Raw genomic sequence first — 7,783 nt, 5'->3', positions numbered from 1 at the left:
CTTCTTTTCAATATGATCTTTACTTCAGCATTCAGAACAGAATGAATTTTAGAATGTAATTGTTTGCGCTGAAGAGCAACACGGCAGACCCACAAAAGGATTATAGTTTTCAAATAAACTGTTTCAATTTTTGATTTGGGATCTTGTTCCGGACTTTGGAAATGCCAGAACGCCATCCAACGTGGTCCTTGTTATCCCTAGGAAGCTGAAATTTGAGTGTGCTAATTTGGTAGAAAGAACAAAAGGAAGCAGCTCGGGAAGAACGGGGAACGAATCGGGTTAACTTAATCTTCTTTTCAATATGATCTTTACTTCAGCATTCAGAACAGAATGAATTTTAGAATGTAATTGTTTGCGCTGAAGAGCAACACGGCAGACCCACAAAAGGATTATAGTTTTCAAATAAACTGTTTCAATTTTTGACAAATGTTGGTGGTTGAACAAATCAACAAATCAACAAATCAACAAATCAAAACAAATCAACAAATCAATAAACCAACAAATCAACAAATCAACAAATCAACAAATCAACAAATCAACAAATCAACAAATCAACAAATCAACAAATCAACAAATCAACAAATCAACAAATCAACAAATCAACAAATCAACAAATCAACAAATCAACAAATCAACAAATCAACAAATCAACAAATCAACAAATCAACAAATCAACAAATCAACAAATCAACAAATCAACAAATCAACAAATCAACAAATCAACAAATCAACAAATCAACAAATCAACAAATCAACAAATCAACAAATCAACAAATCAACAAATCAACAAATCAACAAATCAACAAATCAACAAATCAACAAATCAACAAATCAACAAATCAACAAATCAACAAATCAACAAATCAACAAATCAACAAATCAACAAATCAACAAATCAACAAATCAACAAATCAACAAATCAACAAATCAACAAATCAACAAATCAACAAATCAACAAATCAACAAATCAACAAATCAACAAATCAACAAATCAACAAATCAACAAATCAACAAATCAACAAATCAACAAATCAACAAATCAACAAATCAACAAATCAACAAATCAACAAATCAACAAATCAACAAATCAACAAATCAACAAATCAAAAATCAACAGATCAACAAATCAACAAATCAACAAATCAACAAATCAACAAATCAACAAATCAACAAATCAACAAATCAACAAATCAACAAATCAACAAATCAACAAATCAACAAATCAACAAATCAACAAATCAACAAATCAACAAATCAACAAATCAACAAATCAACAAATCAACAAATCAACAAATCAACAAATCAACAAATCAACAAATCAACAAATCAACAAATCAACAAATCAACAAATCAACAAATCAACAAATCAACAAATCAACAAATCAACAAGTCAACAAACTATATTTTTGAAAATATTTTTTTTCGATTTAATCAAAAATTAGATCCAAATTGCTTTCAAATTGAGGTTTCAGAGGGCAGTGTTTCTGCAATAATTTCATTATTTCTTAAATCCTGAACATAAATTGCATACAAGTGAGCACAGCAATATCCCCCTTTCCTACTTTTCCGCTCTCAGTTGAACAAGCTTGAAACAAGTGCACGGAAAAGCTCAGGTTGTGGGAACCAGCAGTAGCTCGTAAGGGTACCTTCTGGAGCACTTCTGGCGAGTCCCACTGCTGCTGCACTCTAATGTGTTCAATGTTCATTGCAGTGATTATTTTTGATATAGAGTGCTTTGTCTTGGGTGCTGTGGTTGGGTTGTACCTTAAAAGAAAGAGTACACTCTTTTTTTTACTTGGTATTTCTAGAGTAGAATGGTGTACAGGCGATTTATCACAGCAATGAATCAGAAACATGATTTTAAGGTTTGCTGCTTCGTGATGGGGATCGTTTGAAGATATTTTCCGAAGCAGACATTTTCCCCTCCATTGACTTGGGAAGACTGCAGAAAATTACTTGGAAAAGAGCTTTTTCGAAGAGTTATAATCGCTTTAAACAGTTCTGGAATCAAGTCTTTCACGTAAGATTATTCATTACCAAAGACAACGTTTGCACCAAACTAATCCGCTCAACTTGCCCTTATCACCGAAATCCGTTTAACAGCCCATCCCAACACCCAATCCGTCATCAGTCAAAAAGGTCAACGATGAAAAGATCCCTCTGTTGAAAACAATTTCCGCCTTTCTCGTGCCTCCTCCAAGGTGGAATGGCTTTCCCCGTATGTCACCCAAGTCAACTTCAAACGACGACACCCGCCCAAAAAGGAACCACATTAGAAAGGATTAATTTCCTGACTCGCCAAATTCTTACCCTCTATTCCTCATTTTCCGGCCTCAATCTATCTTTGAACAACCCGAATGAAAATAGCCATTTGAAAACTATACAAAACTATAAAATTACTTTAAAATGAATAGTAATTATTTTGATAATTCTATTTTATTTAACTTGAGAACAACTTGAAATTACTGAAAACAACACTTTTTCTAAATGGTAATTACCATACAGTAAACAGTACTCATATGGTTGTTGACTTTGAGGGCACCCAACCAATTATTTTCAATTCGCCCTCCGTTGTGAAACCTTTTCTGAGGGTGAACCCCCTTAACCAGAGTGGGTGGGCAGACCTTAAATCGACCGGGACAAACCACATGACCGACACACGTGGTAGCTTTAATGTCTGACCGCAGGGCAAATGTGATCGAAGCTGTCTCCGACGGTGACGGAAAGCTGCTTAAATGCAAAATAGATTGGAAGAGTACAGTTTTTCAATGGTATTAAGTTTTTCGACTAGTTCGACCTGGAAGCCCTTTGATGTCGGCTTAGAGGGGAAAATTTGCGACAAATTTGTTCAAAGCAGCACTTTTTCGAAAAACAATTTTCAAATCGTGTATCACATTATATTGAAACTCCTTCTTCTCATATTTTGCCTAAAACTAAAATCAATACCATCCCATGACTGCATAGAAAACATTCCCCTCCCCTCCCCCTGACTTGCAAAATAAGCTTAGATTGCTCCCACATATGCGTTTCGCCAGGGAACGTGATGCAACTTTTTCCTCACATTTCCGGCTGCAAACGAAGAAGACAGTTGGATCCTTGGCATATCCTGGATTAGAGCAGCCCCGGAAGCAAAGTTTCCGATGGAAATCGGAATGCTGGAGATGGTCTTTTCCCCATTCTGAAACGGGGTGATTGGGAATTTGAGACAGAGATAGATCATAGCAAAATACCAATTTGAATTCATTTCTTCCGGCGTTGGTCCTTGGAGAATCGATTTGCGTGACGTGCGGAGATGGTTGTGGGATGAAAAAGCTTGATGGAAAAGATTTCTCGGGGCTTATTTTTTACGCTTGGTAGTTTGAGTTTAATCAGTTAACAAATGTCAAATAAAAAATTACTTAAAATTTATATAATTATTTCTTTGCAAGTAATTCGTCAGCTGTGTGCTATCTTGTGACATAGACCATTTTGGTCAAAAATTAGTTAATGATGACGTTTTGCTAGACTTAACAAACACTACAAGATGCTTTAACCCAATTTTGGAAACTCGCTTCCGTTTCCCGGATATCGCAATGCACACTTGTGACATAGACCAATTTATCATCAAAATGATCGTGCACACTTGTGACACGTCATACATGTTGTTGGAAAATGTGGAAATTTTTTCATGTTTTTCACAAATTTATGTTGATACACATTTTCTGAAGGCAATGCAATCTTTTGCTTTTGAAAATATACTGATTAAGTCAGTTAAACTATTGATTTAAACCTATTTTAGTTTGTATGGGAATTCTGTGCACACTTGTGACACGTAGTACAATTTTACTTTCGAAGCACACTTGTGACACGCGCTTTTCAGATTTTTGATTACATAATTTACTGTATCTTTTAAATGGTGTAACCAAATTAGTTGAAACTTGGAGCGTTTGTTAAGCGATAGTTTACGAACCGATTGCTTCAAAAAGTTTGGCTCTACCATTCATAGTTTTGAAAATATTTATCATCAAACTTTAAAAATCGATTTTCTCAAATAGTACTAAATGGTCGTTGTCACAAGATAGCACACAGCTGACGAATTGAAAAATAGACAAAGCAGGGACTTTCAAAACAATCTAGCAAAAAAATGTGTTCAAAATTACAACTCTGAAACTATTCTGGCAAACAAATACTCCGCCTACACAGGTCGCGCGGAAGTAGCCGACTGGTTCTGCTGCCGCGGAGTGCTTCAACACAAAAAACGGGAGCACAATCAACGAGTCACAAATTGGTTGCCAACCCGCCCACACAACTGCTCTGAACTTGTCTAAAAATCTAGCTGTTTGAAGTTTCACTTTGAATGACATTGTAGTTCTAACTTGTTATGGCACGGATGGCACGGAAACTTTAAATTAAAAGATTTTTTTCTACGCGTTTGTGAATTTATTGATTTGTTGATTTTTTGATTTGTTGATTTGTTGATTTGTTGATTTGTTGATTTGTTGATTTGTTGATTTGTTGATTTGTTGATTTGTTGATTTGTTGATTTGTTGATTTGTTGATTTGTTGATTTGTTGATTTGTTGATTTGTTGATTTGTTGATTTGTTGATTTGTTGATTTGTTGATTTGTTGATTTGTTGATTTGTTGATTTGTTGATTTGTTGATTTGTTGATTTGTTGATTTGTTGATTTGTTGATTTGTTGATTTGTTGATTTGTTGATTTGTTGATTTGTTGATTTGTTGATTTGTTGATTTGTTGATTTGTTGATTTGTCGATTTGTTGATTTTTTAATTTGTTGATTTGCTGATTTTATATATAGAATCTAATGAAACATTTGCAAATGGTAATGTTGGTAAAGAAGCATTCAATAAGGTTCTCAGAATGTTAATAAGGTTTCGTTTCAATACACTCAATGTGTTTCAAAACGATCAATTAACCATTCATAATGAAACAGGCTGATAGATGCCATTCAATATTTTCAATGAATTGAAAATTGGTTCGCACATCATTTCTGCTCTCCATCGAACTGTTCTGAATTGATTCCCTTTTCTAATTCCGAGTAACAACATGTGAACCCTCCATTCCGTGTACTCCATTCAAACTGTGGTCTAAATTGGTGGCCATGGTTGTCGGGCAAAGCTATTAACATGGCACTCTGTTTCAATTCGCCTTTTTTCTAAGCTTTCATGGTGACTGCCAGAGAGTCATCCCACCAAAATTCGTTATTCATCAAAGTCAACCCCTTTGTGGACAGCGGGTCGTGTTTTTAAGGGACAAAGCGTGCGAGCTTCCAAGAAACGTTTCGAAAATAACATACCAGAGAGCCCTAGAGAGCTCACGGAATTGTACATCAATCAAATGTTTAAATTGTGTCATTCGCAGTCACACAGACCTCTTCTTTTTTATTTGTCGCTGCAACCAACCAAAATAGTCGTCGTCCTTTGAAGTCCGGATGACCACGACGTAAAAGGGGGGTGGCACTTCGTTGATGAAGTCCCCCAGGGGGGCAGTTGATTGCCCCCCGAAATGGCAAACCCATTTTGGGGGCCCTTTTTTGTGCTTTTGTGGAGCGTTTTATTGCGGGGAAGTGATGTATTCAGTTTAAAAAAATGATGAAAAACTTTGATTCGTTCAATTGTTGCACACTATCAAGGCAAATGCAGTTTCTTAATTTATATAATAATGAACATTTTATTGAAAAAACTCTTTCGATAAATCTCGCATAAACTGCATTTTTCCTTTTCCAGAAATGCGCACCTTTTTGGTCGCATTAATTTCCATTAATTGAAATAATTTCAAATGAAAAGCCCTTCTCAGAGTAAGCCTATAGAAGTTGAAAACCCACTCTGAAAGCACGTTTTATCGTGCCACATGGAAATCATTTTCAATTACGTTTCGTAGAATGCATTTGGATACAGAGAATGTCACAAAAAATACCAGGGCTTATAAACACAAACGTAAATCATGATGATTTAGATTTTGCTATGAAAATGGAAGGAAATGTTAAAAATAAATCATGGTTTCATAAAATAACTAAAACCAGTTTCATGTTAAAAGAAATCACAAAGAAATGCTCAAAAATTCAAAATTTCAGTCATGCAAGGACAAACACAATGAAAGGAATTGCTTACACCCAAAATTCCGAGTCGAGAGAATCGTTCCCTCAAAATTTATTGAGGTCTCAGCGCCAAAATCGAGAGAATAATGCTACCAACTCACACCACCATAACAAATCATTCAATGAGTTCATTCGTTAATTGAAACAATAAATCTCCAACAAGTGTCATACATTGACATCTGACCACTCTGTGTTTACCTAGCTGTGGTGGCCGAGGTAGTTAAGTCATTGAGTTAGTATATCAAAGGTCTCTGGTTCGATTCCCGTAGTCGACACTTTTGTTTTTTTTTTTTGTTTTTACGGATGAACGTTTTTTTTTGCAAATGAACCTCGATAGAATAATTCTCTCGCCAATCTCGAGCTGTGTTCTCTGTGTCCGTGAATGGTGCCACTATTCTCTCGACTCGAGGCCATTATTCTCTCGGACAAGCGCTGCCCAGTTTTGGGTGTAGAATACCGATTTGATGGTAGTAATTTGAGATAACCTTGCGTGGGTTGAAAAGATACACAGTTAAATTGTGGATGTAATCGGTAACCAAAAACCGTAATATGGCAGCCAATAGACTCCTGGGGGCTTTATGTTTGTAGAAATTTGTAATGAATATTTGCTGCAAATGTTTCGTGGAATGATTCTATTATTAGACGGAACATGCTCTGACTACGAATTTCAAATGAGATTTTTACAAGAAATGGGTATTTTTTTCTCTAATGCGATTGAGCAAAAAGTTAATACCTTAGGCTTATAGTCCACGAAATCCTTTAACTTTTGACCTAATGGGCGTTGAAGGCTGTTACAAAATTACAAAAAAAAATAAGATTTTAAAAATATCATAAATATTCAAAACCAATCCTGGATCGCTACAGAACATTATGAAGTGCTTCAAAAGAGCTTGAAAATACAATAAATGGAATTAGATTGCATTAAGTTGTTCGAAAATGCGAGCAATTTTAATATGTTCAATGTTTTGGGTCCTCAAACTTCAATACCCATTTAATCCACTTCCCTTTGTCGCAGAAAGATCATATTTAACATAAGTTCAATTCATGATTAGACAAACAAACGCTGAAAGATTCATCCAAATCGTGGCACCTCGATACAGCTTCTAATCTAATCTAATCTAATCAGACCCTAGCGCAGCCAATCTTTCGAAGGGATCCTGGAGAGTGCCTTAGGTTAGATGACGCCTAGCACTCTTCTTGTCATTTATTAACATTTGTAGTGCGCCATTGCATCGGAATACATTGAAACATCACAAGCGTTGGAACAGATCGATGTGATCGCACACTTGTTGACGCATGGCGCGGGAAAATGATCATCTACTACAGTTACGTTTTTTTTTTCTCTTTTATTATTTTTGTACCATTGACCCTCGGTCCTAACCTGGTCGTAGCACCTAAAAGGACCTAATAAAAATAAGTTATGAAAAAAAAAAAATCACAAGCGTTAAAGCGGCCAGGCCTACTGCGTAAAGCCGTATCGCAAAGATGACTCGTAATTGGGTTGAGTTTGAGCACTGAGTGTTCGAACAACAACACAATTCTGAATCGACAGGGGAGGAAGAAGCGTGGGACACACCACCATACGCTCCGAAATTTTGGTTGTATTCGTTGGGAGCACCATGCTAAGAAGGTTTGGTACTCCGGGACCCTCTGGGATGGGACATTGTATTTCCACGAATGCCCTGG

The sequence above is a fragment of the Culex quinquefasciatus genome, chromosome 2 (assembly GCF_015732765.1).
Source record: "Culex quinquefasciatus strain JHB chromosome 2, VPISU_Cqui_1.0_pri_paternal, whole genome shotgun sequence".
Taxonomy (NCBI): Eukaryota; Metazoa; Arthropoda; class Insecta; order Diptera; family Culicidae; genus Culex; species Culex quinquefasciatus.
This window is presented reverse-complemented; position numbering follows the sequence as displayed.